Genomic DNA, 11,021 nt, shown 5'->3' on the forward strand with positions numbered 1-11,021 from the left:
CAATAATTTCTGGGAAAATGCATCCAACAAAATTAATTATCGTGAGAGGCCTATACATGAAACACGCACACAAACAAATCTACAGACTTACTCCAAACTGCCAAATATATTAATTAACACACTCTCACATACCCTTTGACTCTATGTTGGCCTAGTAGAACAATAAGCAGCAGACTTTTACTTTTTTATCATTTCTACTGGATTTTAGATCTGCGCATGCGCAATACGGGTCGGCAGTTGGGGCTCCAGAGTATCTGTGTTGGGTAATCTATGGTAGGGCTAACCCATACAGTGGTGGGGCTCAACTCAGTATTTGCAATGTAATTACGCATGAGGTTTAGATTATTCCCCTGTCTCAATCCAAATTGAACTGTATGAAATAAAAAGGCACATTTGTCTTGTAGTAAATAAAAAGGGCGACCTGGAGCCAATCCTGCAATTTCCCCACAGGTGAAAGAGTTGACCTGCTGAAAACCCAACTCTTGCAGGGGAGTCTGGGGGGATTCTCCCCCAGGAGATTTTTTGAAATACTAACATAAAATACACATTCTGGTACTCTCTTGAGAAGAAAAAGAAATACATCTATTACTTCACGACATATTTAAACTAGTGCTGTCAAAATTTAACGCATTTAACACATGTGCAGAATGGCCCGCCCCATACGTGCCACCAGTGGCAGCGCCAGGGTATGGCTGGGGTAGGCTACACCCATACCAAGAAATGGCTTAGCCCCACCATGAGACATGATGTTAAAGTAAGCAAAATAAAGTCTGCCAACTCACGCGGAGTAAATTGCACAGACAGCAGTTAGTAAGATTGATTTCAGTAGCCACGGTTTTGAAAACTTTTGTCACGTAGTGATCGTCTTCTCAATAGAACATCTTTGATAACGGCGTGGTGTTGTTGCAGGAAGTCCCGACGGGGAATACTCTTGCTGTAGTACAGGGCAGAGCCATATAATAGTAATAATATGGCTCTGGTACAGGGGTGCACATAACTGGTACGCAGGTTATGTGCGTAATCTGAAATGCGTACCGTCACTTGTGTCACAAAGCGCATTTGCGTACCGACGTACTTGTGAAGCTTTTCCAGAAGGCGGTTAGATCACCGGACGACAGAGTCGGTCTCCGTGTGCACAGACAGGCTGCTGTTAACGTCGGTCTGTACAACGGAACTGTGCCAAAACTACGCCAACTGGCTGCGGAGGGAGACTCCCCCCCATCACTGGAGAACTGCGCTAAAACAGCTGATCACAACGTTCACACTCTGTGGTCACGAAGTACTCCACTAGCGCCCCCCCCCCCCTCTGTCGACTTTCCTGAAGTACTCCCCCGTTGATAGAAATCAACACGTAATGAATTAAGACCCCACGGTTTGATGATTGATAGGTGTGTGGGTTGTCTTTCATTTTGACATGCAGAAAAATGTTATAATAAACATACATAGGCCTACTGTGTTAAATGGATATATCCGCCTGCTTTCATTTATCTTTCCATTCCCACAACAATATACATAAATAAATGGCATATTTTGAACATAGTTCGAATGGTGATTAATCATGATTAATTAATTTTTAAGCTGTGATTAATCTGATTAAAAATTGTAATCGTTTGACAGCCCTAATTTAAACAAATGAATGCCATTTTAGTTTTGTGTTACTTTGTTCTGAGAGCTGAACCTGCTGCTCCTCACAGAGAGAAGAGGGAAGAGGCTGTGAATGACTTTACATTGTGGATAATGTAAAGTAATTCACAGCCTCTTCCCTACCCTTATCCATAAGGGTGGATAGCCCCCATTGTTCTGTGTGTCAAAATGAAAGACAGCCCACACACCTATCAATCGTCAAACCGTGGGGTCTTATTTCATTACGTGTTGATTTCTATCAACACGTAATGTTGTATCGATGTATATAGAGATGTACTACAGCAAAAGTATTCTCCGTCGGGACTTCCTGCAACAACACCACGTCGTTATCGTGATTCTGATTGGCCAGAAGACATTATCAAAGATGCTATATTGAGAAGACGATCACTACGTGACAAACGTTTTCAAAACCGTTTTTTCTTCGGTATTCTTGTTTTTGGCGTGAGAATAGTTTGGGCAGCGTGAGAGCGTGACGGTACGTCCACACAGCAGCTTCAGAAGAATCTTCCACCGCTTCCAACGCTTCTCTGCCCGTTGACTTTGAATGGGGATGACGTCACTTTGCCTCGCTTTTCGCCAAACTGCATTGTGGGGGAGCGTAGCGAAGATTTCCAGGATGTCCAGGATTTCCAGGATTCAAAGGTTGAGCAATGTTCAACTTTTGAAGCTGAGCTGGAAGCGCCAGCCAATCAAACACGTTTATGCAAATCTGACAGTAGAAGCGCTAGCCAATCAAACCGGGAGTGTAAGCTGGGAGAGCCAGACCGCAGTTCATTTCCTCATATTCCAAACGAGGAATTACGGTAGCAAATCACCCGGTTCTTTACGACCAGAACTATTAACGGGATACAAACCGGAGGAACCAGGCATGGAGGGAGGTGGCAGAGACAGTGGGTGGAACTGGTAGGTTTTCGCCTGTTTGGGGAGTTTATATATATATATATATATTGCTCGCGTAAAATCTCCGGGGTTTTTTGCTTTGTATGTCGGGGGCGGGAGATTCATGTGATTGGTTGTTGGTCGCATTGCTCGCAAAAGATCCCCAAGCTGTCAGACACGCCCAGCTCCAAGATTTTCAAGATTTGTGAAAAGCTGCTGTGTGGACGTACCGTGAGATTAACGGCCCCTACACACAGCGGCGTGCGTTGCCGCTTGGCGGTGGGCGTGTCTTGAGCTTGGGGAGTCAACGCGAGCAACACGACCAACATCCAATCACATGAATGTCCCGCCCCGGACATACAAAGCAAAGCATTCATGCTACATCCATGCTGGCTAAATATACTGTCTATGCTTGCTAGCTGTCCATTCAAACGAAGTACACTGGATATAAACTCCCCAAACAAGCGAAAACCTACCAGTTTCACCCACTGTCTCTGCCACCTCCCCCCATGCCTGGCTCCTCCGGTTTGTATCCCTGTATGTAAAGAGGGACTGGTCATAGAGTACCAACGCTTTGCTCCCACAATGCAGTTCGGTGAATTGTGACGTCACCCCATTCAAAGTGAATGGGCAGAAGCGTTGAAGCGGCAACGCACGCCGCCGTGTGTAGGGGCCGTGAGAGTGAAAGCGTGTGTCACACGCCAGATGTGTGAGAGTTGGCAACCCTGTGATACAGGTGGGAAAAGGTCAATGTTAGCATGAAGTGAAAAAGTGCTCAGAACCCTAGACGTTTTTATAAAGGCAACATTTTGCTTTTAAATAGATATTAAGATACAGTGGAGAAATGTTTACGGAATAAAGTCACATTTTGTGTGTTGAAATCCGAACACTGTTAGCTTTCTCACCACTGTTGCTGTTGCTTAAACAAACAACACTGTTAGCTTCGGCTCAGCCGTCGCCATTCATCTTACCATTAAAATGTACTTATATACATGGTGTATTTTTAGTTTTTTACATATATTTTTTTGAATCAACGAGTGCTTGCCTCTTACTTTTGACTTTTATCCGCACTGTACCTTTAACGCTGTAAATGTAATCGCAGCGGGACGAATTACGGATGATTCTGACGTTGAGAGCTGTGTGTACGAGGCAGCTCCTAAAACAGACATGTATGCATTTTGTTTTCAAGAACCTTTTTTCTTACTCAGTAATTTCATTTCATTTCAAACCTTTTTTTAACCAGATTGGTCCCTTGAGATCATAGATCTCTTTTTCAAGGGAGACCTGCAGCGAATAGGTTCCGCATGAAACATAAAACAACATAAAACAATAAAGGACATCATACAACATATTTACAAGCTACATTTACATACTTATCGACATTACAAATACCCATAGGGTTTCAAAGAGCATTTCACTTAGCCTAGCTTTAAAAACATGCAGAGGAATGAAATGGCTCAGTTTCAATTTTAGCTGTAGATTGTTCCAAGCAAGTGGAGCTGCGCACATAATCTGTTTTACCTAAGACAGTCCTTGCTCTTGGCACATCTAACAAGACTACATCATGTGACCTCAGACAATAGCTACTTGTAACTCTCTGTGTTAGCAGATATAATACGGGAGTTTACCCAACATGGCTTTATAAATAGCATGTACCAATGACTGAGCCTCTTTACAGTAAGTGATGGCAAACCTGCCTTGGCATACACAGGGTACAGTGATGTGTAAGTGCTTTACAATTAGTGACACATCTCAGTGCGCTGTGATAGGCGGCATCTAACTTGTTCAGGCAATGGGCAGGTGCATTCATATAGCCCAGATCACCATAGTCCAGCACAGGTAAAAAGGTCTCAGTGACTAGCCTCATGGCTTCAAATGAGAAACAGGACTTGTTCCTGTAGAAGAACCCTAGCCTAACCCTCAGCTTTTTAAGCAGGTTATTGACCTGAAGTTTAAAAGTGAGACAATCATCAAGCCAGATACCAAGGTATTTGTAACAGGCAACCACTTCAAGTATTATTCCTTGCACAGTTACAATATCTAAAACAGGCTCTGGTGTCTTTTTAGCTTTTGAAAAGAGCATTACTTTAGTTTTATGAACATTTAAAATAAGCTTAAGCTCCGCAAGCTGTGTCTGAATAATGTTAAAAACAACCTGTAATTTAACAACAGCCTCCTTAATGGAGGAACATCACAGTATCGTCCACATAAAAATGTAAGGTTGTTCCATTGACATTTTCACCTAAACTGTTGATATAGATGGAGAATAAAAGTGGACCTAAAACAGAACCTTGTGGAACACCATTTGTAACGTTTAACCACTCAGAATTGAGTCCATCAAAGTGAACACATTGGGACCTTACAGCGAGGTCGTTCACAAACCACCCCACTGCAAGGCTGGATATGCCTATACTGGCCAGCCTCTGCTTCAAGATGCGATGATCGACGGTGTCAAAAGCTTTGGAAAGGTCAATAAACAGAGCTGCACAACTCTGCTTATTATCTAAAATACTCGTAATGTCATTTACCACTTCCATTGTCGCAGTGATGGTGCTGTGTTTCTTTCTGAATCCTGACTGATGTTTAGACAGGATGTCATTTGTACGTAAAAACTCCTTTACCTGTTCACTCACTAGGCGTTCGAGCACCTTAGCCAGAACTGACAATTTAGAGATTGGCCTATAGTTATTTAAAATAGTTGCCTCCCCTCCTTTCAGTAAAGGCAAGACATAAGCAGACTTCCATACTTTTGGAATTGTGTTCGTGCTGAGGGAGAGGTTAAAAAGAGAAGTAAGAGGTGGAGCAATAAAATCTGCAGCTATCTTTAAAAAGAAAGGTTCTGCGTTGTCCGGGCCAGCCGGTTTCCTAGGATCTAACTTGGATAAAGCTTCATGAACAACATTAATAGTTGTAGGAGCCAATTAATTGTGGGTATAAAGGTAGGAACCTATGTGTGTTGGTGAGAGGTTCCGCCGGAAGGCCCATACAGTTTTTGACCACACACACGGAGAACACACACACAGAGAGCACACACGGAGAACACACACACGGAGAACACACACACAAACACGGGATTACAAGCAAAGCAAAGGTATTGTGTAAACGGTAATATCGTGTGGTGAATATGGAAAGAAGCAAGTAAATGGAAACCAGTAAAATGGAAATAAATGGACTGTTTCAAACTGGAAACTTTGTTTCTGACCTTTATTCGGCAGCAAACTTGTGTGCGTCAATTACACCCACCAAGCGGATCCTCAGAGGCTTAAAGCGTTGGCTTAGCCTCTACAATAGTAAAAGGAGTAAAACTGAAAGGGTTTTCCAGATCACATTGTTCAGAGTCACGGACTGTGGTGATCACAGAAGCAGAGTAACATAATCAAACAGAGAGCCACAGGACACAAAATGCTCATTAAAGCAATTTAACATGGTGGCCCTGTCCGATATAGTGCCAGATGCTGTGGTAAGGCACGGAGGTAGCTCATTACGGATTTCACCGGTGGATATCGATTTTATGGCTTTCCAAAATGGTCTAGGATTATTCAGGTTCTTTATGGTAACTGACAGATAATACTTAGATTTAGCACTTTTGATATGTGATGTGAAGCTATTCCTTAGCTGCCTAAATCGCAGCCATTCTACCTCTGAGCCTGATTTCATAGCCTTTGCCCAGGCCTTGTTTCTCTCATGTAGGAGACTGGACAGTTCAGCAGAAAACCAAGCATTGTCTCGTCCCTTCACTCTAAATGTAAGCAGGGGTGCATGTCTATCAATAATTTCCATAAAACTAAGATACAAATAAGACCATGCAGTTTCAACATCAGCACACAGATCGATTTTTCCCCAATCAAACCCAAACAGATCATGTACAAAACCCTGCTCCACACAATGTTTTGTGTCTCTCTTGATGATAATGCGAGGTTTAACCTTTTGGACTTTTGTGTCTCTAATTGTGGCTACAACACACTGGTCACTCAAATCATTAGCAAATTCTCCCACAGATGAGTATTTATAGGGAACATTAGTTAGAATGAGATCAAGTAAGGAGGATTTATTTGGGGACTTAATGTTAGGGCGAGTAGGACTGTCAACAATCTGAGTTACATTCAATGAGATACAAAGGTTTTTAAAATCCTCTGTAGTTAACCAGTCCCAGTTAAAATCACCAAGTAGCACCATTTCTTGTCGTCTAGTGGAGATAAAAGATTTGCCAACGTAGACAAGGAGTAATGTTCAGTAGCTTCCACATTTGAAATCATTGCTTGGGTAGGAGGGCATTTTATTACATTACATGAATCAGCACTAAACTAATGAGTTTTGGTTTAAGATACATTACATTACATTTATCAAATTGTGCTGAGTCAGCCGACAGCTGGGCTACCACAGCCTTCAGCTCGGTGCTGACCTGGCACTCTGTCACTAACTCTGTATAATGATGTTTTCTCGCTGCTGCTGGCAGGAGCCTCCTTCACCACAGCCTCCACCTGCTTTTGTTTTCCTCAGCTGCATAAACCTGAGACTGTGTTTATGTCTGGATTGACATGCGTGTTGTTTATGATGTTATTTATTCCATGTTTGTGTCCCGCTTTGTTTAAAAAGAGTGGACACCAGTAAAAATATTCCGCCATTCTTTTTTAGTAATGACCTCGTAGCCTATAGCAGATTCATATTTTCTATCCTCAAAGACTATATGGCAGCCGGTTTGTATCATCCAGCATCCATTGGCTGTTGACCCGTATTACTTTCAGTGAATCATAAATCATTTGCTGCAGTTCACTCTGAGTGCACGAGGTCTACTTATACATGAAGACATAATGAGTACCTGTGATTGACTTTGAGCCGCTTTTGCCTGCAAAACAGTGTGGTGTGGTTTCAGCCTCAGCCTGGCACGGCTCACTCAGGCAATCTCAAGTTCCCCCATATCATCAGATGAACTGCTATCCGATGCCACGATTGTATTTGTCTTGGACATTGTTCTAGCTTTGATCACAAATTGCGGTAATTACTCTGGGCCTTATCCTTCCCTCTGGAAACAATGCGTGGAACAGGAGAGGCCAGTGCGTACACAAGGAACAACACACAGGCCTGCAGTATGTGGGAGCGCCGGTGAGAGGATAAATAGCCTGATTAAATCCAGCATTTATGTTTTTCATCCACAATGAACTTCACAGCTCAGCTACCAGCGTGCAGCCACTTAGCAGCGGATCACTTAAATCCGGATGTGCTAACGAAACAGGCTGTTCTGTAATTGAACCAGATCTCTTTCTGCCTCCTCCGCCTTCCTTTCCCTTTTATCCTTACGTCTCTGAGCACAAATAAATAAACGAGCAGAACGTAAGACGTGACTACATGGAATTGTTCTTTATGGATTCTGGAAAACAGCAGTAATCAGGACTAACAGCCTCTGTGAGTCATTTTGGTCCCTGAATAGTACAGGGTACACACAATTAACCCCCCACTTGCCACATGGCCTTTCATCTCATTCACACACAAATTGTGTCTTTTGTAGCCTCCCCTCAACAGGAAACAAGCATGTTTGAATTCTAAGTGCTGCGTGCATACCATGATAACATTTTGTAATTATATTTCCTGTCATACAACACTGTGACTTCCTGGAATATCAGGAACTTCACAGTAAAACCTCAGTGAGGTTATCCAAAAATATGGTTACAGAGATTCCAAAAATTCTCTATTTATACCCATAAAACCCTTTAATGATGTGAGATCTGACTTCCTGTGGTGTGATGACATGTTTTTTGTTTTCAGGAAAAGAGGTTGTGCGAGAGCTGATCATCCTAAAGCGCTCCAGTTTTCAATGTTGGTCAAACTGGAGCTGAACATGGGACATTTTGCTTTATCAGGTAAATGGTCATTTTTGTATAGCATAAAGCATCACTTGAGTTTTGTGAAAAGGCTCTTGCAGTGTGCGAGATGTTCTTCTTTTAGTTTTTCAATCTTTAAAATAATGTTTAAGCAAAAGCCTCAAAACAAAACCATTTACATCCATCTCAATGCGGTTAATGGAGAAGATAGTTAGATAGCCAGAAGATATAGACTCATTTTACAAATGGGGAATTTGCAGATTTGCAGCAAGGTTTTAAGTACATTACTGGTTCATGATAGTTACTCCTTTGTGTCACCTGTCATTCTCAAGACTAAAACCAATCCAAGTCCGACAAAAGGACTTCCATATTGACCATCATTCAGACCACAAACATTTTCCCACCCTTTTCCAGCCACTGTTTCCCCCTTAAAAGGCTACTATTTGGCAATGAGTATTGTTTGTGAGGTTGTAGTTGATATGTGACCAAGTCAATCAATCAATCAATCAATCAATCAATCAATCAATCAATCAATCAATCAATCAATCAATCAATCAATCAATCAATCAATCAAATGTTTATTTATATAGCCCAATATCACAAATGTTACATTTGTCTCAGTGGTCTTCACAGTGTGTACAGAATATCAGTATGACAATACGACACCCTCTGTCCTTAGACCCTCACATCGTACAAGGAGAAACTTCCGGAGAAAACCCAGTTTAAAGGGAAACATGGGAGAAACCTCAGGGAGAGCAACAGAGGAGGGATCCCTCTCCCAGGACGGACAGACGTGCAATAGATGCCGTGTGTAAATTGAAAAGATAATACATTTGCAACATAGGTAGTACAAATGTTTGGAAAAGCATGCTGCTACCAAGTGAATGCATGTGCGTCACTATCGCCACTGAGGGGATACACTATGTTTTGTTACATGGCTGCATATAAGGAGAAACTGTACAACTGGTATTAAAACATATGATAATCTGCCTAGTTGACAGTTATCCTTACAACCTACGCAAAAACAATTGGTCCACGGACATTGAATTGTGGCCAGGAATTTGGTTTCCTTACATTTATATGACCTGATTTGAACTCTTGGTAAACTAAATACACAAAGCCAACACATAACGTTGTGTCAATTGATACCTGTTCTGTAGATACAAACAGATTCCAGAACCAGTCAAGGAACAGTCGTAAATGTTATGACAATGTGTCTGATAGTGGAATACATGGGGTGGCCATGTGTGGCATGAAAAACAAGGGGTTGTTGTGCAAGTCATAGGCCACATGACATTTTTGTGAAAGCTCTAAATCAGCTACTAAATCTACCTTGAGCTGAGAATGCTTTGTCAACTTGCTTTGATGAAAATAATTTTGAAGAGGTTGCTTTTCTCCCTTTCCCCTAGGCCTGTTCCCTCATATTAACAATGTTGTTGTTGTGTTTGCTTAGTTTATTTTATTAATCAGGTTATAAATAACACAAGCTTGTTTAATATGTTTATTTGTATCAATGTTTTATAGTATTAAGGTCTGTTGAAAGGAGTCTACCCTTTCGTGTCTGTATTTTATTTATTTTATGGATTTTTGGGGTGGATCAGATGCTCACTCAGGGATCGTGAAAACAAGTCTGCTTCATTATATCATATACGCAGGGCGGGGGCTGGGCACTGTTAAGATGTAGGACGATAGGTAAGATACTGTATTTCTGCCTTAAATTACATTCTGTTACATTTGGTTGCTCATTGATAGGATGGATGTGGATGGAGAAATTGTGATTTCAGGAGTAAAATAAAAGTAAAATCAATGTTTAGTAAATTTAGTTTTAGTATTTGTTTGCTTGCTTTATGTTTAGATCAACCCATACATACCTGGACAGTTGGTATGTTCCAGTTAGGATAGGCCCTCAGTGCAGTAGTAGCAAGGAAGGAGGTGTTGTCGTGCTGTGAGGCTGCAGCATTAGTTTAGTTTAGGTTCTCCCTGAGTTACAGATTTGCCTCTATTTCAGTTATATTTTTCCCTATACATGTTACTACTTCCACATCTCTTTTAATGTTCTCTGTTGCCAAGGAACATCATCCTCCCTTTATATTCACACATATTTGTCATTCAGATACTCAAAGCCATAAGTTGAGACATACTCTGAGCTAATGTCCCGAAATATGATTGGATTGAGCATTGGCCCGGAGCCAGGCCCAGCATGTTGATCTAGGGAATGTCATACTTCCAGGAATGTCTAACCAATTTCCATCTGTTCATAGTTTCAGATAAAAAACCTTTTTGTACTATCGGAGCTTAATGAAGTTTTCGGAACTCCAAACCCTAACAAAATGCGGTTGTGCTTCTAAATAATCTAAGAGAGCTTTTTTTTTTTTTAACAAAAACAAGACTGAATGTGATTTCCAAATTAGCCCTGAGCTTTAGAGTGAATTGTGCAACACTTTGGATCTGCTGTTTTCCATAACCTGTCTTATTGGAAAACATTCTTAGTTCACAGTGAGCGAAATATGCACCCACCATCAGTATCAGATGTGTATCCCGGGGGTGGCCATTACTTTATGATGTGGTGTGTTCAGGTGCCAACGTGTAATTAACCACCTCAAGACAGTTGGTTCACTGTCATATACAAATGAACGCTGCTTTTTAACGTGAGCTTCTCCAGGGCCAGGTTTGAATATA

This window comes from Pseudochaenichthys georgianus, chromosome 1 (assembly GCF_902827115.2).
Source record: "Pseudochaenichthys georgianus chromosome 1, fPseGeo1.2, whole genome shotgun sequence".
In the NCBI taxonomy this organism is placed as follows: domain Eukaryota; kingdom Metazoa; phylum Chordata; class Actinopteri; order Perciformes; family Channichthyidae; genus Pseudochaenichthys; species Pseudochaenichthys georgianus.